Source organism: Pteropus medius, unplaced genomic scaffold, assembly GCF_902729225.1.
Source record: "Pteropus medius unplaced genomic scaffold, Ma_sr-lr_union100, whole genome shotgun sequence".
In the NCBI taxonomy this organism is placed as follows: Eukaryota; Metazoa; Chordata; class Mammalia; order Chiroptera; family Pteropodidae; genus Pteropus; species Pteropus medius.
Window position 1 is genome coordinate 4,787,181 of NW_024355205.1, and position 25,387 is coordinate 4,812,567.

At 37.5% G+C, this 25,387-nt stretch overlaps 1 protein-coding gene and 1 pseudogene across 6 annotated transcripts in view; both read left to right on the forward strand.

Annotated features, from left to right (window-relative positions):
- The window catches only part of ARHGEF28 (Rho guanine nucleotide exchange factor 28), a 258,757-nt gene that overhangs the window by 49,094 nt on the left and 184,276 nt on the right, over positions 1-25,387 (forward strand). The gene's annotated exons all lie outside the window — the stretch shown is intronic.
- LOC120599103 (uncharacterized) lies at positions 13,730-13,845 on the forward strand (annotated as a pseudogene).

Here is a 25,387-nt window from a genome sequence, read left to right on the forward strand (position 1 = left end):
TTTTTCAGTTTTTTCCTTATAATTGATTTTTAGTTTCATACCATTGTGGTTGGAGAAGACACTTGATATGACTTCTGTCTTCTTAAATTTATGGAGACTTGTTTTGTGGCCTGACGTGGTGTATCCTGGAAAATGTTCCATATGCACTTGAGAAGAATTCTGCTGCTTTGGGGTAAAATGTCCTAAAAATTTCAATTAAATCCATTCAGTCTAATGTGTCATTTAAGGCCATTATTTTCTTGTTGATTTTCTGTCTGGGAGATTGATACACTGATGTCAATGGGGTATTAAATTTGCCTACTATGACCATATTACTGTCGATTTCTCCCTGTATGTCTGTCAACATTCGTTTTTTATATTTAGGGTTTCCTCTGTTGAGTGTATAAATGTTTACAAGGGTTATAGCCTCTAGTTCGATTGATCCCTTTATCATTATGAAATGTCCTTCTTTGTCTCTATTATAGCCTTTGTTTAAAAGTCTATTTTGTGAAAAAAATCTACCCCAGCTTTTTTAAAATTTCCATTTGCATGAAATGACTTTTTCTATCCCTTTATTTTTTGTTTGTATGTGTCTTTTGATCTGAAATGGGTCTCTTGTAGATAGCATGTCTATGGGTCTTGTTTTCTTATCCATTTTTTAACCTTATGACTTTTGACAGCAGCATTTAATCCGTTTACATTTAAAGTGATTATTGATAGGTAAATAGTTATTGCCATTTTATTATTCACATTTATGTTCTTTTCCCCCCTTCTAAAAGAAGTCCCTTTAATGTTTATAATACCATTTTGGTGATGATGAACTCCTTTAGGTTTTTCTTGTCTGGGAAGCTTTTTATCTCTCTTTTATTTTTAAATAACAGCCTTGTTGGGTAGAGTAGTCTTGGTTGTAGGTCCATGCTTTTCATCACTTAATATTTGGTTGTAGGTCCATGCTTTTCATCACTGATTGGGTGTTTTCTGCTACCTTGTCTTCCAAATTGCTGATTTGATCCTCTGCTTCATCTAATCTGCTGTTTCTTTCTTCTAGTGTATTCTTCATTTCAGTGACTATATTATTAATTTCTGACTGGTTCTTTTTTTGTGGTTTCTATGTCCTTTTTTATGCTTACTATCTCTTTGAAGTTCTCATTGAGTTCATCTGTTCTTCCCCTAAGTTCATTGAGCATCCTTATAACTAGTGTTTTGAACTCTGTATCTGGTAGGTTGCTTGCCTCTATTTCATTTAGCTCTTTTTCTGGAGTTTTCTCCTTTTCTTTCATTTGTGCCATATTTCTCTATCTTTTCATTTTGGCTGACTCCGTGTGTTTGTTTCTGTGTATTTAGGTAGGTCTGCTATGTCTCCTGGTCTTGTCAGGGTGGCCTTATGTAGTAGGTGTCCTGTGGGGCCCAGTGGTACAGCCTCCCTGATCACCTGGGCTGGGTGCTCCAGGAGTGTTTTGTTTGGTTTGTGTGTGCCCTCCTATTGTAGTTGAGCCTTGATTGCTGTTGGCATGTCAGTGGGTGGCATTGACCTTCAGACTGACTGGATGTGAGGATTTGCCATGACCACAGTGGACAAGCTGCTGTGTGGGGCTAACTTCATGGAGTGGTATTCTCCCCAGTAGGGCTCTGCTGCTTACTGAGACCACCCTTTGAGCATATCATTTGTGGAGCTAATTGGGTGGTGATTTGTTGTGATGTGAAGCTACCAGTAGCAGGCCAGGGGCCACTCAACAAGAGGCACAGGACACACTGAAGCCGGCTGCCCTCTGCCTGCGGTCTACAGACCTTTGAGAATTTTTAAGAAAGACTGAAGCTTATTGTCTATGGGCTAAGTCTTATTGCCCGATGCTGAAAGAGTTTCCAGCAAGTGCGCAGGTTGGGTGGAGTAGGCTCTCATGCAGTCATCAGGATAGGGTGAGTAATGTTCTACCAGGATGATGCAAATTCAGATTTGGCCATGTGGGAGGAGGACTTAACACAGGGACAACGGTGGCTGTTCCTCCAGGCCTAGTCCTGAAGCTACACAACTCGATTTCCCTCTATCTGTCTCTGGTGCCCCACAAGGTGTTGTTTCTTCACTGGAGCCGAAGGTGGATGCCTGGGAGTGAGAGAGCCTATATTTGGGCTCTTTAAGAGGATGCTTGAGTTTCCAGTAGCCTCTTGTCTCCCCCTGATGGATGAAATCCTTGCTAATTTTCACAGCCTTATGTTGTAGAAGCTCCTCTGCCTGGCACTGGTGCTTCAGGATGGGAAGCCCAATGTGGGGCTGGACCTCGGCAGCTGATACATTCCTCTTGATTCTCAACTGCCACACATTGTTGTGAGGTGTGGGGTCAGCCTATACCGAGTCCCCATCCTTTCTACTGGTCTCATCATGGCTTCTTCATATCCTTAGTGATAGGACTTCAGCTAGTCTTCAGATGATTTACCAGGTTGATTGTTTTATAATTTAGTTGTCATTTTGATGTGGTCTTGGGAGGTGAGCATAGTGTTTATCTACTCTGACATCTTGACTAGAACCTCGACTTTCTTTTAAAAGTTTTATTTTTTTATGTCTTTCACTATTTTCCCCCTTCTAGGAAAACTGATATTCCAGGGATGGACTGTTTCTTTCTTTCTATTTTGGGGGGGATGGGGGTCTAAATTCTGCAATCATGTCTTCTTTATTTTCTACTTAAGTTTTCTGTAGTGTGAAAAAATTTTTTTCCTTTTCTGCATGCCAGTAGTTTTAAATTCTATTACTTTATTTTTAGTTTCTATATAGTATTTTCAAATTTTGTCCTGTTCTTATGCCCATGTAGTTTTTTAGAGATAATCTTTTATATTTTATTGTAAGCACAAACAAGAACTTAAAACATTTTTTTTCCTCTATCTCTCAGGAATCTGTTTCAGAGAATCTGTTTCAGTCACTGATTCTGCCTCTTGTGCTGTAGAATTTTTTGGCTTTTTTGAGCAAACATTTGTGTTTTTTTCCTCCCTCAGCCTTTTTTTTTGGGGGGGTGGAGCGGGGGAGCAAATATTTCTGTTTGCTTGTTTCAGGAAGGAGATTATATCTTAGTGTTGAGGATACAGGGATATTTCTGAACTCAGCCACAGACTCACTCTAATTTTTAAAATGAACCATGGAGGTCCACTGAATTGCTATTGCAGGAAAAGAGAAACACTGCACTATAATAAAATTAGAGAAGAAGCAGAGATTGGCAAGACTGGTAGCCAAGAGTTTTATAATATCGATGTGAGCATTGCAAATCCAGTTTTCAGCCTCTGAGCAGCTCCTGCATCTGTGTTTAAAGGGCACTAAAGAAACAGTTCTGGAAGACTAGGTCGTTTGTTTCCAGTAGAAAAGATAGCAGAGGCATGAAGTCTGGTTTGAAGTCTAGGCTTAATTTTTAGATTGAATGGTAATCTAAGCTAGCGGAGAGTTGTAGTAATGAAGCTAATGAGAAGAGTAAAAGCCTGGAAAAGTATAAATTAGAATTAGTATAACTTATCTAAGATGTTATTTTCTAGCTTAGAACTTTGGTACCATTGGGAGTTTGAAAGTTCAATATTGAAAGTCATAAAGTAATTTTTTACTTTAATTTTTTGTTTATTGTATTTCTTTTTGTTATTTTCTAGTTTGTACATAAACAGAGGTAGGAAATGATGCAAGTACAGCTTGAAAGGAGAGATTTTTGCTTAGTGGATATTTGATTAGATTTTGAAAGAGGAAGAGATTTTGCATCCATGAACTAAATTGTATGTTTTTCCTGGTAATGGTTTTTGATTATTTTTAAAATAGTTTTCTTTAAATTTTCATTAAGGTAGGTTATAAAACAATCTTATATTTAGTTACTTCATTACCCAAGAACTGCCTTTTTCACATTCATTACATTTTTATTTTTATACGAAGTTCAATTAGCAATTATTTTCCCAAAATATCAGTTCAGTTCTGTGAGTAAAACAGAAGAGCTCCTTCTTGAGAAATTGTTGGTTCCAAAGGCTTTTTCCCCCTTTTGTCTCGATAAAAATAGCTTTGTGTTAAATCATTAAATCACATTTGCTCATCATAAAAAAAGGAAAATTATCAAGAAGAAAGTGAACATTACTTAAAATTCTACCTTTGAAAGAACTTTCCATAGTATTTTGGTGATGCTCCTTTCAGAAATTTGTTATTGCGCGTAGTCGTGCACACATGTACACACATAATGTTTGTTCCATGAAAGAAATCATAGAAAAGTTGTTTTTATTATCTTGGAGAGATCCCATTAATCCTACACCCTCTCCCCTATTTCATACTTCCCTTCTGTCCTCCAGTGTAACTCTCTTTGAAACTTAGTGCACTTGTTCTCTGTAGCATTCGTATCCCCTGGGAACTTGTTGGAAATAGAAATTCTCAGACCTTACCCCAGACCTTCTGAGTCAAACCTTCTGGGAGTGGGGCCCAGCAATCTGTTCTAACACAGCCTTCAGGTAATTCTGATGTAGTACGCTAAAGTTTGAGAACCACTGATTTAGTGTACGTATTTCCATACTTTTCTGTGCTCATGCTACTATATACATACATAAATACAGATATAAGCTTTAATAAAATCAAATTTTAATAAAATCCAAATTTAAAAATTTGGATCATATGATGTAGACTTTTCTATTTTTTCTAACTCAGCAATACTTTGTAGAAACTCCAAGTCATCAGGCATAACTCAAATTCATTTTTTTTAAATGAATGGGTGTGGATCAAAGCCATTTCTCTGTGGATGTAATAGTTCACATTTCTTTTAGCAACTTTCAGAAATATTTAATATCTAGTTTTTAGCTTTAATAACTGATAATTGTGAAATTGGGGGTCGTGTTCTCATTTTCATTGTGCAAAGGTAACTTCTTAAATTTTCTGTTAGTAACTTCATAGAAGCTCCAAAAAAATTCTTTTATTTGATTTAATTCCCCTCCTCCCCCATGGTACTTCACTTCTGCTGTTTCCCAAATTCTGGTTAATATAAACATTTAATCCACGGAGATTTTTATAACATCTGCAGAGTGTGTCTGTGAACCTTTGCGTGTGGGCTCTTGCTCTCTTCCAACCTTCAGGCATGTTAATCATAGCAACTAAGAAGAGTATTGTTATTTCTTTATCTGGAAGCAGCAAACGGTATAACTGTTTGGACAATGAAGTTTTTACTTCAGTAGCTTGTTGCCAGCTGGATCTAAGCTGCTTTCCTATTCCCTTAGCATTTTATGTTTATATTATTCTTTTATTCTGAGTCACAGTCTCCTGCTGTTTTGTCCCACGAATATTGTTTGCTGCTGGGCTCATTATATGTATTAATTGAAGATTCAAATTGATGTTTAGAGATCTGATTAGCACTTTAAGTAGCTGAGCTAAATCTCTCCTATCTACTTCTGGGTCTTGGTGTAGTTTTCTTGAATCCTTGGTCCAGTACACTTCCCTTGATCCCAGCCTTCTGTGGGGAGGACCCGAGGACAGGTCCCAGGGCTTGTTTCCTAGCCCAGGGAGGCAGCTTCCTATTGAGGCAGTAAGTGACTTGGTAGCTTTGTTCTTTGCTCACCTGGCAGACACCTCCTTCCTGACTCCTGCGGATTCCCTCTGGCTTCTGGTTCCTGTTGCAGGAAATCCTGTCCTCCAGATGCTGCCCCTTCTCTGCTGTGGCTCTGCATCTCCTGATGGGCTGCCTGTGATTGGCCTCTCTTGACCATCAACTTGGGATATTAGCATGTGAGGACACCCTCAAGACCTTTGCATTTGCTTTGCAGATGAGGAAATTGAGGTACCTTAAGGGACTTATTTGACCAAGTTAACGCAGTTGATTTGATACTCAGGATTTTTAAATGCTTTATTAGAAGCATACTTTTTTTTTTTTTGACCCAGAAAGTTAGTAGTAGATCTCACAATAAGCCTGGAGTTATCCTACCTTCACTGGCTAATTAAAATGACTCCCCATTGTGCTGTCACAACTTGATTTCCCTGTTGGCCAGGTACTCAAGGGTGCCATTTTGTTCTTTCCTGCCCTGCAGTCTCCCTTGAGCTTTACAACATGAAGAATGGTATCATCTTGGGCCTTAAAGTATCTCGTTTGTGCCATATTGTTTTGTCCTGTTATAGGATGCTGCTTGTAAGTAAGTCTAGGCAAGCCCTGACCCTCTAAAGCTCATTTGCTCACAAAAATCTGGGCCCAATAATTTGGTGGTCATTTGCCCCATCAAGCTCTCCAGCTCAAGTTAATATAAATTTCATTAGCTCAGGTGTTGTCAGAGGGTGTGGGTGAAGGTTTTTTTTTTTTAAACACATGTCAGTTAAGATAATTCTGGTTTTGAGAATGGAATTAGGAGGGGCTTTTGCCTGAAATCAATTTATAGATCACTCATTTACTTTGTGCAAACTTGTTTTAAGCAAATCATATTAATTTTACTTGTGTCTTGACTTAAATACAGCAGCATGTGCCTCTCAACTAATTGCCACCTGTTGGGTGGTTTTCACCATAGTTGTTTGAACTGGGCTGGTTGAAGTCTCCTTGGTGGCTCTTGCTTTCTACTAAATTAACTATACCTTCTCCTACCTTCTCTGCCTGGTTTTGCTTCTACCTTTTTGCCTTTTTTCCTGTTTCCTGATGAGGGGGCAAACAAACTCCAAAGCAGTATGTTCTAGCCACAGAGAAGATAACTACTTCACCTTGCCTGGCTAGCAGCCACAAAATTTCAGTTCCTGAGAAGTCTTGACCTACTTAGCTGCTTCTACAGATTGCTTGATGGTTCTGGCAAGACCAGAGGGGAAAACCACTTCTCAGACTTTAGCAAAACTTTTGACTTAGAGGTATATATAAATCCTCCATTAGCTTCATCCCTTCCCGATTCTTAAAGAAATAGTACCTTTTCCTGTCAGCACTTTATGGTACTTTATGGAGTCCCTTTCTACTCTTACCACTGAGATGACAGACTTCTAACAAAGAACCTGAAGGTAAAATGTACAACTACAGGAAACCGCAGGAAGAATTAGTCCAGCACCCATTTTTGAAGGAATTTCTTTGTGGCTGTAAGCTGTGGGTAAATAAATACCAAGTGTTCCTAGAGTCTGATTGTCCCATATTTTTGTGACAGCCCCCACGGTTTTGGGTAAGATGCAGCCTTGTTTTTCTTTTCTTTTTTTAAATACACCAAAAAATGGATATATTTTTTTCTCTTTGACTTTTTAAAAATTATTGCCATCTTAAGTGAGAATTTTAGGCACAACGGGTATAGGTCAGATTTTCTCTGGAAGAACTTCAGAAGAAATAAGATGTGATCCAGTGGGAATGTTTTATTTACACATTCTGGAAAGGTAGCTCTTACAGAAGATGTGATATATAGTGATATATTATCAAAAATTCCTTCCACTCACTCTTATAACTGTGTGTGTGTGTATGTTTCGAATAAATTGTTTCTAATTCCTGTCTCTTCTTCCTCTCTATAATTTGTTACAATCTGACTTTAGCCTTGTTATTTATTTATTTATTTTTATCACAACTGATGTCATGAAGGTCCTTAATTTTGTTCTCGATTAATGTAAGGATTTATTCTTAAATCCTTTAGTGCAGTGTACTATTCCAGGCACTAAGGATATAGCAGAGAGGGAAACAGACAAGGTCCTAGGACCCTGTTCTCCCAGAGCCCACTTGAGAGTAGAGAGGTAGACCAGTAGGAACACAAATAAAAACATAAGCACTTCAGATAGTGGTGTGTGTTAGGGCAATACAACAGTGTGATATAGTAGAGAATGGTGCGGGAGAAAAGGGTTTGATAAGGTGGGAGCCAGGATCTCTATGGAGCCTGCTAGAAGAAAGATCAGAAACAAAGGCCCTAAAATAGGAATAAACTTCATATATTTGAAGGACAGCAAAAGGTCAATGTGGCCAGTGCATTGTGAGAGAGCAGACAGGTCAGAGAGGTAGGCAAGGCTAGGTCATAGAAAGCTTTGGCATCCAAGGTAATGAAATGAGATATCAGTGAGAAGTTTAGGTAGAGAAGTTACCTGACCTGATTTAGTTTAAAAATTGTACTTTTGGTGTCCTCCAAGTCTGCTGGCTCTCTTTCGAGTTCTAACTTTGTCTATTGTGCTTTCTTCTCCTCTGCTTATGTGGGTGTTCCCCAGGGCCCACACCTTTCTCCTTTTTTCCTTGTTGTTTCAACCACAGCTCCTCCTTGTGGGCTCCCCCGCTGACCTCTGCCCATGCTACATCTTCTGTTTCCAGCTGGCCTGTTTGCTGTTTCCACTCAATTATCCAGCCTTGGCTTCAAATCCAAACTATTAAATAATGAAAAAAAAAAAAAAAAAAACTTTTTTCAAGTTCTTCTCTAAAGCAATCCTCTTTTCAACTTCCTGATTTCCTTTACCATATCACCATTCTCCCAGGGATTCCAACTTTAAATGAGTTTTTGTAATTGCTCCCGTTCCTCTATTCTCTGTAGTTGATCAGTCATCAAGATGTGCAGATGGTCATGGCCGTCTCTTTTCTCTCCTCCGCCAGGATTGCTTTACATTTGGATTGCTGCCTTTAGCCTCTTTACAGTTGCCGTTTTCTCAGACTTTGTGAATACTTTATTCTCCTCCTACATTCATCTCTTGCCTTGTAGCCATGTCCTCTCTTGGTTCGAATCAGACAAGCCCTCTTTCTATTTTGGTGGGTTTTTTCATTTTCCGATTTGCAGAACTTTGCTCAAGCTGCTCTAGTTCCCTAACCAGGAATATTGCTAAGATAGGAATGCAATACTGTGTTGCATCTAGGTTATGATACTGGGAAGCTGTACATTTGGCAATTTCCTAAGGCCTCGATTTCACTTCATGGGTTAAGTTACCATTTTGGAAGCTGCTTCCTACCTCCTAGGTACTTAGCAACAACCAAAATGTATTGCTATTCCTTGGTGTCCTGGGTATACTCTGTGGCCTGAAGGGCTGGGCTTTCGAAAGGCAAGGCTAATTCAAAGTGAGTAAGAGCTTCCTGCTTTAAAAAAAAAGAATTAGAATTTAAAAATTAAAATGCCATTTAATAATACTAGCATTCACATTTTAGTAGGATAAATCATTTGGAGCAAAGTAGACCCTTGGGTCCAATGAAATAGCTTAGAAATCTGTTATGTGCCAAACACTGAATAGTACAGTATAGTTTTTAGTGAGTTCTCATTTAATTTTTAACAAAAACCCTGTAAGGTAGGAATTATCCTTCATTTACAGATAATAAAACTGAGGTTCAAAGAAGCGGAGCAGTGTTCCTTCATCAGCATTTATCTGTGATTGGCACAGAACTGGCCACCCAGCTGAATTATGACAGAACGTGGATTTGAACCCCAGATCTTCTAACTCTTACTTCAGAGTGTTCTCAATTACACCACAGCTGTCCCATGGACACAGTGTTACCCGTTGTCATATCATAATACCTAGTATAGTGGCCAATGCACTGTAGACTGATTGAATTTCTGCAGAATCATTGATGGGGAGGCAAGTTTGCTCTCTGACCCTTTATAGGAGCATTCCAGACAATGTCTGGTCATTGTGAGGGAGGACCCACTTGACAAAATGGTTGAGGATAATTAAAGCTGGTGCGTGGTCATATATGTGAGATTGTACAAACTTCTTGCACCATAAGCTCTGGCCATATCCTCCTCCTCTCAGTTCCTCATAAATGTCATATTTTTTCCCGTGAGACTTTTGTATGTGCTATTCCCTCTACCTGGCACACTCTTGCTCCCCTCTCCTTTGTATAATTAAATTCTTAGTTACTATAGAGGTTTCAGGTCAAATGTCACACCCTCAAAGTCCTCTAGATACTTCCACTTTACATTTTTGTGGGGGTTTTGTTTAATGTCTCTTCTATTAAGCTTGTGAACACCAGGACAGCTGAGATTTAAAATTTTTTCTGTCTACTGACTTTGCAATACCAGTTCAGTGCCATGCTCAATAAATACTTTTTGAATGAATACATGGTTCTAATTAATTTAGTTCCATTCGATAAATAGTGTTTGAGGTTCAACCTGGAGGACACTTTACTTTTGTTGTTTGCTCATTTCTGTACTGTTGTATACATTTTCCTGGCAGGTATGTGACCATCCCTATTTGGGGATGAGGACAGTCATGTTGGTATTTTGTACTCTAAGGGTGCACAGAGTCAGAGGGGAAGGTCAAGCAGAGGAGGCTATCATCATAATGGTCAGGAAATTGGGAGGTTTGGCGGGGAACATGTTCCAGAATTTAAATCTTAAGTAAATTTTGAAGGTACTATATGGAATATATCAAAAGTATGCAATAAAAAATTAAGAAAGTTTTTGTGGGGCAGACAATTCCTAGCTAAGAATTAGAATTTAACAATAAGGAAGTTCTGATGAAATAGTAGGGAATGAAAAGCTTGCCTTCTCTAAGGGAAGATACCTGATAGTTGTTAAGTTCCATGTCTTTGGGGGACAAAAATCATGGTACTACCGGCTTACTTGTTTAGAGCACCTTGTAGTGCCCTACAAAATGTTTTTCCGTGTTAGCTATTGCAGTAGAATCACACATTACTACTTTGTAGCGGTAGTGATATTAGAGATGTTAGGTGACTTGCTGTGAGAGCATTTGTGCATGCATTCATTCACATGAAAAATTTTATGTGCCATCTATTAAGTGATGTGTACAAGCAGGGACAGAGCCAGGTTTTGTGGGACCTGAAACTTTTGCAATTTGAAGATTCTCTCAGGAAAGGAATATAAAACTGTAAATATAAATTAGATCGAAAGTGAGTATAATGAGAAATTACAAAATTTAAAAAAGCTGACAAGTTGCATAAACATAAAAAATATTCCCAATTCAGCTTCCTTTTATCCAGACCCTGAAAATTCCCTTGGGCGCTGTAGTGCCACCAACAGGAAGGGAAGGGGCTCCACTAGAGAGAGAGAGCTGGAAGCAGTTTAGACACAGTTGCTGGTATAGGCCGTGTTAAAGACTAAATTTATCTGTGAAATTCCCAAAGACTTTTGTGCCAATTTGGAATTTGAAATGAGCAGGTTGTGGAGTGGCACATGTGGGAGCTGGTCTCTGTGGACGATCTCGGATATGGAAAGTGGTGAGCATGGCAGAGAATTTGAACTGAATACTGCATTTAAGCATCTGACATAATTGTTTATTGTTTAGAATATGGCCTTGAGTTATTGAAAGAGGAAACAGCTTCGTGTATTCCCATGAGAACAGGTAACAAATCTATAGAAAAAATTAAAATGATTACTGAAGTATTTATTTTCAGCAGATTATTTAATAAAGTTGCATCATGAAAGCATTAATCCATTTAAGTGGACTTGGCTGCTTGAAAATTAGATTTAAGAATATTTGCAAGTCAAAGAGAAATCACACATTTTGCCATTTAAACTTATAAAATATTGTATAAATGGAGTACTACAGATTTTGATAAGAAACTGAAAACACTGTGTGAATCAGAATATAAAAATATCCTAAGGATTAGTGATACAAACACGAGTTGACTTTTTTTTTTGGTCTAAGATTAGCTTTCATAGTAATGCATTTGCTTTTATTTTGATTTGTAACTTTTATGATTCTTTATGTCTTTACTGTATTCTTCATTAAGTAATAAAAGGTTTTTAGAAAAATTAAATATAAATAAAATAAAGAAGAGTTCTTTCTTTAATAAAACCCAATGGTAGACACTTTTGATAATCACACTCAATTGTATGGTTGAATTCACACTTTTATATACTAGATTAGTTTGAAGTGAGTACACCCTATACATCTTTGTGTGTTCTTGAATTTTAAAAGGTATTTATACACTGATGGTAGAGAATTAAGTATGAAAATAGATGATATTGTGTCAAAACCACTGGCTGAATTCAATAGTGAGCTGCCCCCAGGCACAATGGGGAAGAAAATAAGCCAAGTTGTGGTGGACGTAAGTTGATATATGACAAGTTGTCAGTGGAATTTCTGTGGGTAGCTGCCATTGTGCTTTAAGTGAAAGCTGAGATGACTAAGATCGACAGTTAGCCATTAAATTGTAGTCTTTGATTAAAGAACGGGTATACAGAATAGTTCTCGAAGCATTTTTCATGGAAGAAAATTGAAAATATCTTTAGCTTTCACCAGTGAATAGATAAACTATCATACATTCATACACTTGACCCTCTCTGCCCTCCCCCTATACGTAACCCCTGGCAATCGCTAATCTCTTCTCCATCACTATAATTTTGTCATTTCCAAAATGTTACATAAATGGAGTCATAAAACATGTGATCTTTGGGGGTTGGCTTTGTTAATCAGCCTAATGTCCTAAAGTTCCATCCAAGTTGTACATAGCAGTAGCTTGCCCATTTTTGTTGATGAGTAGTAGTCTGTGGTATGGATGTACCGCAGTTTAATCATTCACCTATTGTAGGACCTTTTGGTTGCTTCCAGGTGTTGGCTATTATAAATAAAACTCCTGTGAACAGTTGTGTATGGATTTTTGTATGGTCATAATTTTCAATTTTTAGGGGATTACTCTCCGAAAACGCAACTGTTGGGTTCTGTGGTCAGTACATATTTAGTTTTTAAAGGAACCACCAAACTAATTTCCAGAGTGGCTGTGCCATATTACATTTATACCATCAATGTATGAAATCCAATTTCTTTGCATCCTTGTCAGCATTTAGCATTGTCACTGTTTTTTTTTTTTTTTTAAATTTTAGCAATTCTAGTAGGTGTGTAGTGATATTTTGTTATGGTCTTTGGTATAGATTTTTTTCTTATTTATTCTGTAAAATATATATAACAAATTTTAATACTATAACCATTTGTAAGTATGCAGTTCGGTGGCATTATGTACATTGAGATTGTGCAACCATTACCATCTCCAGAGCTTTCCCAGCTGAAACTCTGTACCCATTAAACACTAACTCCCCACTCTCTCCTACCCTAGTCCCTGGCAACCCCCATTCTACTTTGTCTCCATGAATCTGAATCCTCTAGGTAACTAATATAAATGGATTCATAACATTTGTCCTTTTGTGTCTGGCTTATTTAGCATAATGTTTTCCAGTTCATTCATATTATAGCATGTATTGGAATTTCATTTCTTTTTAAGGCTGAATAATCCATTGCACATGTACACTACATTTTGTTTATCCATTCATTTGTTGATGGATATTTGGATGGTTTCCACCTTTTGCTAGTGTGAATAATTCTGCTTGAACATTGGTGTACAAGTATATGAGTCTCTGCTTTTAATTCATTTGGGTATATATCTAGAAGTGGAATTACTGGATCATTTGATAGTTCTATGGTTAACTTTGGGGGAATAGCTCAACTGTTTTCCACACCGGCTGTACCATTTTACATCCCTACTAGCAGTGCATGAGGATTTCAATTTCTCCACATCCTCGAACATTTTTCATTTTTTGTTTTGATAATAGTCATCCTCATGGGTGTGAAGTGGTTTGGTAGAATTTTTGATAAGATATTTGAAATGTTTATGTAGTCATCTGTGTAGTATGGTTTACTGCTAGGGTTCTTCAAACCTTTCAATTGGTGGGGTTAAAGTTTATTTATGTATTACTCTGGAATTATAGACATTCCTCATTATGTGAATGTATATAGATCCTGAGTTGAGATAGTAAGAATTTATATGGTGAGTTCAAATAGCAAAAAATACTCCATCTAAATCTGTTTGAGTTGGATGTGGTTCCATAGTGTAGCGGTTAGCACATCTGCTTTACACACAGAAGGTTCTGTGTTCACACCCCAGTGGAGCCATGGTCCATGGTCTATGGCCATGCCACCCTGAACAAGCCCAATGTCTGATCTCAGAAGCTAAGCAGGGTCGGGCCTGGTTAGTACTTGGATGGGAGACCACCTAGGAAGACCAGGTGCTGTAGGCATAAATAATAATAAATAATAAAAAAAATCTGTTTGAGTAGGAAAAGTGACCTCTTTTCTTAGGCAGGGTTAACTCTATGAATTTAAAAGCATTTAAAACATAGGTGGAGGATATTTTATTTATTGACACATGGGGCAGAAGTAGCCAAGGCAAGCAACTTTTAAGAAGTCAGGTTTATTTTAAAAGACTTTAAAGATACAGCACTCTCTGCTCTGTCATAGGTGTTATAGCTCAATTAACAGCCTTCTTTACTCGACCAGTGCTCCCACCTTCTCTGTTGACCAACTTCACACTTCCTGCCTCATAGCTCTCCTTCCAGCTTCTGGTTAACTATGTGACATTCGAGGTGAGGATCAAGCAGCATCAGGCACAGAATAAGCACTGAGGAAATGGTTATTGATGGAACTAATAGTCATAAATACTGCGATCAGCATCCTCCTCAATTTTTCTGTAAATTAGAACCACTTAGTGGTCACTGTCCTTGCTAGTTTAACCTCTCTCTGAAACCTCAAGTGTGAACACTTCTGAAAGGAGAGTTGTCCATTTGACTTGGTGTTGATTTTGGGGGAAGGGAAAGGAAATGGAGGCAGGGAATTCCACAAAAGGAGACCTAGTTTTAGAATGCCTGCTGTGCGCCAAGGGAAATCCAGTTTCTGGCCAGAGTTTCCAGGGATTGTGATTTCCTGGACCATTCTAGATGTTTGAAGAGTACATTTTTATAGACCATGTTGTCATCTCAGATGTTGACCTCTGATGATAGGGATGATATTGGCAGTGAATAAAGTGGCTTATTACCAATTACAAAGGCATGAGAGTGCACACCAGTGACTGCCTGTTCACAGCCTGCTTAGACTCAGGTTTCAGGAGTGCTGGATGTGTGGTGGTGTTCCCATGATGGTGCTTTTTGTGTTGGTTAACTCAGGTAGAAAAAAACTCTTAATCCCAGGATGCTTAGGCAGAAGGTCCAGCAGCCATCAAAGCTCTGAGTGGAGCTAAGGCAGCGAGGGACTCCCTTTAGAAGGGGTCCTTGGTCAGAGAGGCAGAAATAGCCTGGAGAAGAAGCAGATGAAATCTTGTTTTCCTTAGCCTCTCAGGTATACTATTCAAAGGAAGGCCATTAAAAACCAACCAACAAAACAACATTGACAACGATTTTGATTTCTGTGTCAAAGTTAAAAGTACTGTGGGGAAACATACAACATTTTTAAAAAAATCATTAAAATTTTAAAATCACTCTTCATGTTTTTCTTCACTGGAATGTGAGCTGTGAGGGCAGAGACAGTGCCTCTGCTTTTCACTGCTCAGACTTGGATACTGTACCTGGCACACAGGAGGTGCTCAGTAAACACTGAATGAATGAATGATGCTTACATAAAGGAAAATGATGTTTAGTCTTATATTTATAAATCGTGACATATAAGGAAGCTCTAGGTTAACTAAGAAGGCTGGAGAAGAAAATTCTAGTGTGTGACTTACTTTCACTAGGAGGAGACATTTAGATAAAGGCCTCAGATAAGATAAGATATGGTTATTTACTGGAAGTCAAGGTGGTACCCAGGAGGCAAACAACTTCCCAAATAACTTCCTCGATTGGTGTTCCCTTCCCATCTTGTCCCTCTCTGTTTCCCCCTCTTCCTGCTCCTGCTTTAAGATCAGCAAATAGGATTATCTGGGCATGTGTATGAGTCATGTGTTACTTTAACTCTTAACTCAAAGGGCCGCTAAGTCAATAGGGGTGTTTTGGTTTTTTTTTTGATGGGCAGCCCTGACCTTGCAATGCTTGGTGTCTGCAGAGCTAGGAGTGCTGGAATTAGGATTCTGATTTAGTCACCTGGAACCTGTTGCCTTCTGTTCCACCTAAGTGTGACACCTCCATAGACTCCACGTCCTCTCCCTGGAATGTGTGGTTGCCCATCTTGTCCCCAGTGGTACAGCATCACATGCCCTACCCTACATGGCTAGAGTTGGACCTTATAGTTAGTGTCCCTCTCGGTCCTGGCCCTTCTTGGTTGTTCTCATCTTGTACTTGCCTATGATAAGAGCAGAGAGGCAAATTCAGAAATTGGAGTGATGTCTAAAGGGCGATTTATCTTCGAGGTAATGGTGATAGCATATGTATGTAAAGTGTGTAAGAAAGTAATAGTTGGCAATTAGAGGGTGACTGTACTAAGTCTGCCCAGAGTTGTGTGTTTGGGGGTGGTATTAGTTCTGCCTCTGTGCAGGAAATGACATCCCCATCTCAGTCCAGGGATAAGGAGAAGGGTTTGACAGAGTGGCCTGGCTTGGTGGTTCCAAAGAATAGACTTATAAATTATCTTTTACTGTTGAATCTGAGCAGAAATTGGGGAAAGCCCAGACATATAGATATAAATTATTATCATGTGTTTTTTTCAATAAAGCCATATGTTCAGTTTAATTTAACCATCTTTGAGCAGTATGCGGAGACAAGTTCATAGATTTCTATTCATTTTCTTCATAAAGTTCATAGTTTTTGAAAACTTATGTTAATTTTTTTATTATATCTCCCAAGAGTGACTCTCCATTAACCAAATAAATTTATTAATTCTCTTCTAGTTAAACAAAATATAAACAAAACAAACTATCTATTAAAGGCATGCATTTTTGTACTTTCTAGTATAAAAAGATATGTGTGTTTCTGGAAGATAGAAGTTGATGAGTAATCCTGTACTGGCAGGGAGTAAATTAGATTCCTTAAATAATGGAACTGCAAGAGAAATTGAGAGACTATCAAATCTACCTTTTGCACTTTGGGAAAGTTGAATTTACTCAATAATTATGAAGACCCTATTGCATTTGTGGGAATGACAATCCTTATCCCTTGCAAGTGAAAATTTTACCTGGTGGGTTGTGAGTAGCTGGGAGTTTCCACTGCAACTTCCGTTGTCTGGGATGGTTAAAATATTTTGTTTTGTTTTTTAAATAATAGTGCTGCTTCATGTTTTGCTTATGATCATCCATGACAATAGGTATGAGCATTTTCTTTATGGACTTGTATTGAGACCCTACTAGCTCTGAAGTTCTTACAAACGGCTGGCCCAACCACTTAATGCAGAGAGTGCTTACTCATCTCCAAGCAGGAAATGGGTCTTGTCAAGGTCTTGGAGTGAGTGACCAAGCTGTAGTGCTCTGATTCTATGTCCTGTGCTTTCCCTCAGCTCTTGGACCGGTTTGGTTTCTTCCTTCACCTGTCCAAGTGTTCTAATATTTATTTCTGAGCATCATGGACCTCTACTATTTATTTTCCAGCTTTATTGCGATATAATCACAATAAATTGAATTCTCAATAAATATTATCATGTACTATATGTTATATAAATGTATTTTAAGATCTCAATAAATTATTTAATTGACATATAACACTGTAGGTTTACATTATACAGTGTGCTAATTTGATACATTTATATATCGCGAAATGATTACCACTGTAGTGTTAGCTAACACCTCCATCATCTCATACAATTACCATTTCTTTCTTGTGGTGAGAACATTCAATCTACTCAAGTTTTGTATGTAATAGAGTATTGTTAACTATAATCATCATACTGTACATTAGATTCCTCAGACTTATTCATCTTATAACTGAAAGTTTGTGCCCTTTGATCAAAATCTCTCCATCTGTCCCAGTCCACAGCCCATGGTAACTATCATTGTACTCTGTTTCTGTGGGTTTGGCTTTTTTAGATGCCACACATAAGTGAGTTCATACAGTATTTGTCTGACTTATTTCCCTTAGCATAATTCCTTCAAGGTCTGTCTTTGTTTCTGCAAATGATAGGATTTTCTTCTTTCTCATGGCTGAATAACATTCCATTGTATGTATATACCACATTTTCTTATATATATACTCAGCTGATACTTAGGATGTTTCCATATCTTGGCTATTCTGAATAATGCTGCAGTAATTATGTTTATATATTATTATTTAACCTCTCACACCATTAACAAAAGCTGAGTTTTATATGAAAATCATTTTTATTATATTAATCACCGATAACCATTGAAGTATGAATTCTAGCCAATCTTTTTCACTTCTTACTCTGCCCTATACTGAACAGATTGGTATTTTCTTCCCCTTAGAAACTAACATCCTAAAAAAATATTAGAAAAATATCACAAAGGGCTAGTTCTTTTACCACTTGGAAATTCTGTTTTCATATCATAGCCTTTATTGATCAGGTCAAATAGAACCCCAGAAAATATTTTTTCCATTTTTATATTCAAAACTTTTTATTTTTGAAATATTTTTAGACAAAAGAATCGAGTTCTTATATACTCTTCACCAAGCTTCTCCTAATGTTAACATCTTATATAACCATAGTATAGTTATCAAAACTAAAAAATTAATTGGTACAATAGTATTAAGTAAACTACAGACTTGGATTTCATCAGTTTTCCCACTAATGTATTTTTTCTGTTTCAGAATCCCATCTAGGATATTCCATTATGTTTGGTCCTCATGTCTTCTGATTAGTCTTTAATCTACTGAGTTTTTCAGTCTGTCTGTTTTTCATGCCCTTGACAGTCGTGAATAGTCGTTAAGTTTTTTGTAGAATGTCCCTCAGTTTAGGTTTGTTTCTCATGATTAGACTACGGTTATAGATCTTTGAGAAGGATACCACAGAGTTGATGTGCCCATCTTATTGTATGATATCAGGAGGTACATGATATCAGTATATCTTATTACAGGTAATATTAACTTCGACTTCTTGGTTAAGGTGGTGTCTGCCAGGATTCTCTACAGTGAAGTTACTATTTTTTCTGGCTTTTTGTTAGAAGTGAGTTGCTAAGATCAGCCCACACTCAAAGGGGAGAAGAATTAAACTCAGAATCTATGGACATATATTAAAATCACTGTAATTAATAAATAATTTATTGGAGAGAATTTGAGGTGATTGTGGAACCCAGAACAAAATGAAAATGTGGGACTTCATGTTCAAAATAATTTCAAGATGGTAGTAGCAGAGCAGAAAACAGGTGTGAGCCCTTCTGAGCCTGGGACCCTGTGCATCTGCAAAGCTTGCACACCCATAAGGCTGGCCCTGAGGCTATTTAAAATCTTTTTAAAAATTTTGTCCACCAATTTTAGCATTCATTTGTGGGTCTCCCTGCAGTCATTATAACTGCAGTGTTCTAATGCTGACTTTCTATTTCCCTCATTCCTTCTGTATTTATTAATTGGAGTTCTTCGTAAGGTAGTCCATATTAGTTTGGACTTATGGATATTTATTTTATTCTTTGGATTATAATCAATGCTATTGTTTTACTTATTGCTCAAGTTATTCAAGCTTTGGACTTTGCAAAGCTTTTTCAGATTGGCTCTTGTGTCTCTTTGAAACCCTCCCATCTACTTTTGTTGTTAAGGACTTCCTTACTTGCTCCAGGCTTATCTTATATTTTTTTTGACTCAGCCTTAGATTCAGCCATTTCTCCAAGGAGCCCTGGTTCCTTTTTATTGGTGAATAGCATTTAGAAACCAAGATCTGGGCACTAGGTTTGCTCATTGCCAGTGGAGTGTCACTGCTTCTAGGCCTTCTCTGTAGACAGAATTTGGGAATGTCAGTTTGTACACTAACCCATGTATACAAACATATCTATGTTTCTGTATCGATCTGTCTGCATATATTAAAATAAACATGAGTTTATACTGATATTTCACTCCAATTCAGTACTACAAAGTTTACTCTAATATTCACTCTTTTCTTATAACTTTTTTTTTGACAATGAGAAACTTGACTCTTGTAGCTACGTGTATTTACTGATTTGTTCAAACTTAGTACACTTGTAAAGTGGTTTCACAGTATTTTTAACCTGTACTCCTGTAAGACTAGAGACTTACCAACAAGAGCACATTGTTTGTGTAGTTTTTTTGTCTTTAGCCTTATAGTCAAAACATTGTTTAATAAAGTTACTTAGATCAGCTCCTTTATTCCAAATCGTCTTCAGGATGCTTATATTATACATTTGTAATACAGTTAGATTCTTTGCCATAGTCTGTATTCCATCCATCATAATAGTGGCTGACTTAAAAAATCTACATGTAATAAAATTTACTTGTGTTGTACAGTTCTGTGGATTTTTGCAAGTACAGAGTCTTGTATCCAGCACCATAGAACTATACAGAAGAGTTCCACCACCCCTCCCCCCACCAAAAAAATTTACCTGTGCTACCCCTTTGTTAGTCAAATGCTCTCCTCATACCCCATTTTTGGCAACCACGAATCTGTTTTGCCTTTTTCAGAATGTCTTATAAATAGAGTCATACACTATATATCTTTTGGTACTAGCTTCTTACAATTAGCAAAATGCATTTAAGATTCGGTTATGTTTTCACATGAATCAGTAGTTTTTTTAATCTGTTTTTTATTAGTGGATGTTGAATTTTGTGAAATACTTTTTCTGCATATATTCAGATGATATGATTTTACTTCCTTAGTCTGTTAATACTGTGAATTACATTGATTTTTGAATGTTGAACCAGTCTTGCATTTGTGGTATGTAACCCACTTAGTTGTGATGTTATTACCCGTTTTATGTATTGCTGGATTTAATTTGCTAATATTTTGAGTTTTGTTTCTATGTTCTTGAGGAATACTGGTCTGTAGTTTTCTTTTCTTGTAATGTCTTTGTCAGGTGTTAGTGTAGTGTAATTCCATTTTCATTTGAAGAACTAGATCCCACACACATAGACTAGAAATTCTTTATATAAAGTGTGAAGGAAAAATGATAAATAATACTATGATACTACAGGTAGTCCACCTTTTTGACTGAAGTGAAAGTGCAGATCTCTTGATGCCTGTGCACCTTTCTCTCCTTCTTGGCGAGATGTACTTTTTTCTCTGTAAGTGGTTTGGTACCTCCAATGTGGTCTAGGGCCAGTGCAGGTGTGTATGTTGCAGCAGAAGCTGTGCTAGTCTTCTCCAAAGGGCAGTGTCTGAAATTTACAGCAAGCCCGGGACCAATGTGCATAGGATTTTCCATGCATGTCAACCAGTGGGGAGAAATAGGAAATAAGCGTTTAGAATAGGCACAAAGTTCAGTGAACTTTTCCCTCGAAATTAGCAGCATGCTTCTGTTAAATGTAGAACAATAGAAGGTCCTCATTAAACTAAACTAGCAGGACAGAGGCATAGTCCCACTACTTACATTCCAGGCTCTTAACCTAATTCATGAATTGCCCTTCCTTCAGTCTCTTTTGGAGGAAAAAAGGAAGGAAATAAGTAAGTTGTATGATAATACAAACTTTGTTCTGAGATTGAAGATCATTTCTTTGTTTATTGATCTACGGAATGTAATTATTTAAATATAAACACAGTGAGCGTTTGTTGCGTGGGGTTTCTTTGTTTACTATTTATTATAGGTTCCCAAATATAATTATATCTCCTTCCCCTTTTACTTGTCGGCGGAGGAAATGCAACAGTCCTAAAAGAATGAAATGAAATTCCTATATGAAAATCAAAATTTTATGAACATGAAGTATTTGATGAGACAGTCGTTATTATAAAAAAAATTCTTAACTTCCTCTCAAAGTCTTTAAGTCAGTGTGAAAGATTTACTTCCCAGGGGCAAGACTGGCAAACGTTAGGGGGTCAGTTTTAGTGTATATTCTCAAATGCATCCAGCCATTCTCCCAGGACCTCTTGGTCTTTCTTGCTTTCTTCATAATTGCTTTGTAAAAGTCTTCTTTCTTTTCATTCTCATTCTCTCTGTCTCTCTCGCTATGTCTCCGTCTCTGTCTCTTTCTCACTCTCTCTCTACTTCCCTCCCTACCTCCCTCCTTTACTCCCCTTTGACCTGGTGCTGAGTTGAAGATCCAGGGCTGTGTCCAATCATAGATGCTGTAGTTTTCTGCCTAATACAGCTTTACCTTTGCCTCTTGGGAACGGGTGAGAGTTGACTCAGGTGGAGTGAGTGGAAGTTTAAGGGTATAGGAAGAGGAAATTGGGCCACTAGTGTCTTTCCAGACATGTTGACTTCAATTCAGAACAAACAGAAATTTCTGGTAGAGCTATTTGAGATATGATCTTAATATGTTTGTAAACATCACCACCACTCAGAAGTTCGGAAAAGGGAAACATAAGGAGGAGAGGGGAGGATTTGATCAATCTGAATATATGTTATATTTGGAAGATGGACGTTTGTAACTCAGGAATGGCCATAGAAAATTTTATAGCAAGTTAAATACTTTGGTTCTTATCTTGAAGGAATATAGAATAATACATACAGCTTTGGGGTTGACATTTCCTTCCATGTGTATGCAAAATTTGAAATGGCAAATTGTTGTCTTTAAAGAAAAATCATCAGTTACTCACCAGGGAAAATGAAGGAAAGGAAGAGGCTGAGCATATCTTGGATTTTAGATCTAAGTAAGAGGGATGAGTTGGGCAATACCAGTCGATCTAGTCCTCCCGTGTTAGCACTTGAACCTCAAATGTGTTATTTAACCTCCATGTGCCTCAGTTTCCTCATATATAGAGTGATGGGAGTAATAGTACTTGACCATGCAAAGTATGTGTATTAGTGCCTGGTGGATAGTTAGGTGTCATCTCTGGGACCAGATAGTGATCAGAGTCCTTTGATAAGAAAAGAATGCATGAAGGCAGGACTAAAAGAAGAAAGAAGTAGATCTCTAGTTTTGGGAGTTGAGATACTGTGAGATGGCGAATGCAGGGCTTAAACTTGCTCAGCTGGAATCCTGCTGAGATTTTGGTTGAAAGTGTGAAGAGAAATGAAACTAGAATTAGATGTGTCCGTCTCCAGGAAGCACTAAAGAATACCATTGGACATTGAAATGTGCCTGGAGGTAATTCTTTAGAATGCCCAGGGAAGTCCAGTGTCAAAAGAGATAGTGTGTACAAATGAACTTCATTTTGAGGAAATTTTTTGTATTTTCTTACTCATCAATATGATGATATCTTATATCAATGCAACTTCTGGACTGTATGTCTCTGTGTGTATTATTTATTTAGATAAACTAACATGCAATCATACAGAAATTTTAAGAGTACATGTGGTAAGTTTTTATAAATATGTACCCAGGTCATCATCACCCAGATCAAGATATAGAACATTTCTAGCACACTCTCCCAGGTCTTGCCCTCCCCAAAGGTAAACACTACTTCTGTTGTCACGGATTAGTTTCATGTGGTAAAAGATTCAAACTCAATGTTTATCTTTGTAACATGTTAGTATTAAGAAACTACAACTTCAGCAAGGCCCCAAAATGTTTAGCTTAGATAGAAAAAAATAAAGTAAGATCTCTGATATTATCTTTACCAACAACTCTATTATCACTTCTTAGACAAGAGGGAATGCTAATTCATGAGGTTAATTCATATCTTATTACTCATGTGAAAACATTTCTCCCATTGTGTGAATCAGAGCTCTTAGTTGTAAGCTATAGTACTATGATTTAGGCAAAAAACAAAGTAATGGAAGATGGCAGAAAACCTAAGCTCAGAAAAGAGACAGGAATCGTGGTTGAAGTCTTGCCGTCCCCAGTGGCATCTGGCTTTGGTGCTGCTGCCACAACTGGATGGGTGTGGCTGACTCTTTGCAGTCATCCCTGCTGCTACTGTGAATAATCTCTCTGAACTCTGAGTCTTTGTGTCACTTACTCCAAATTCAGAGCCTGGAAAGGGACACGCTATCTGAACCTAGGTCATATGACTGCCAAGGACCAGCAGAGGAAATGTCCATATCTGTATTGCGAGGTAGGGTCTCGCCTGCCACCAAGACTCACAAATAGGTGATTTCCTAAAAATAGGAAGAGGATTGGATGCTGTTAAAACAAAAAACAAAAACTCCGAAAGGCAAAATGTCCATGCCACCTTAAAGTTCCTTTTATTTCTAATGTTTTAAAGCTATTACTTGCTATAAAAATGGATTTTATCTGTAGGTCACAGCACATCCAAAGTATAATTATGCATTGGGTAGCCAATTCCATCCCTTCAGGACAGAGCACTACTATCTCAATATGCTATGCATCGTGTAGGGAGCCATTAAGGGCCCCCCTAATAGTCATCTTCTGGGAGTGGTGCCTTGAGTTTTCAAATGGAAATATCTAGGTGTCATTTCTGTGAATGTCTTTCATAAAAATATGCTGGCATTGCAAAGAAGTCACACCTTGTCCTATAACTTGGTGATGATGGGCTAAATCAGAATTTCCTCTTCATGTGCTTGTATGGTATCAGTACTATAGCTCAGTAGATGTTCAAACACAGTTATGTTTTTATTAGCTAATTTATTTCAAAGAGGGAGAAGGATAATCTCTCATTTAAACTATAGGCTTATTTTGGAATGAAGACTGATCTGAATTTGATTCATTTGCCTTTAAGAAGTTAAAAACTATCAAGGGGAGTCTAGTATTTATTTATTTTAACAACAAGTTGTGATGCATCAGACACCTTCATTCCTTAAATTAATGCCATCACCTAAACAGTCACAATTCTATTAACTGAGAATTATTGTGTTCTCTTTTGATGGTAAGTCTTGAGAATCAGATGAAAACTGTGTGGTGACCACATCAATGTACAATATTTTGAGTGCTGAGGGACTGTTTTGAGATCCAGTAGTCTTTTACTCACGTTGTTAGTTTGTGGTAGGATTGATGATACAAATGTTATCTAACTTGTTGTGGCCTGGATTTTGCTTGTGTTTTTTGTTTTTGTTTTTGTTTTTTTTGGTTGAATGAAGTTGGGGGAAGATAATGCTTATTGCTGGTGTAACCAGTCGTACTACTCAGCAATGGTGTCCTGTTTACCCAATGTTTGCTGGACAGCTCTGTGGCCCCAGGAAGCATCGTCTGTGGTGAATCTGAGCATGGGTTTGTGTTTGTTTCAGTTTGTTTTGTTATGGAAACACCACTTCTCTTACAACTGGCCAACCCTGAGTGCTACAGGTTCTTACTTACCTTCTTTAGACTTGGAGTGAGTGTTCACATTGGTACTCCATGATGGTAATTTGAAGGACTATTTGATGCCTTGGGGAAAATGTTTGTTTCAGCGAAATGAATGTGGCTTAAAAATATTTAATTAATATTTAACAATATTTTCTAATACTAGGAAAATGTCTGTGAATCCTAAGGCTTTGTGAACATTATAAAGTTCATGTCGAGGATGTAAATCTCATTACTGAAAGATGCTCTGTGATTCCTGTCCTTGAAATTTCCAAATATTTTCTACTATGAAAAAGCACACTGCTGATGTTACCAGTGACCTGCTTGCATGCTTAGAATAACGTATATTCTTTATTTGGATAGTCAGTGAATCTAGAGCATTTATTGAGACAAAGGATCCAGAATGAAGTAAAAAAAAAAAAATCCTGAAAATCCATCTAAGCTAATGCCGTTAGTTCATGTTAATAAATAGAACGGGACTCTATACTGTCATGGTTATAGTTTGTAGTTATACTCAACTTTGTAAATGCAGGCCCGTTGCTACACTAATGTGCCAAATTATTTGATATGTCTGATTTGCCCTCATCATAGACCCCAGCCTGAGGCATTTTATCTCCTTCCTTCGTCA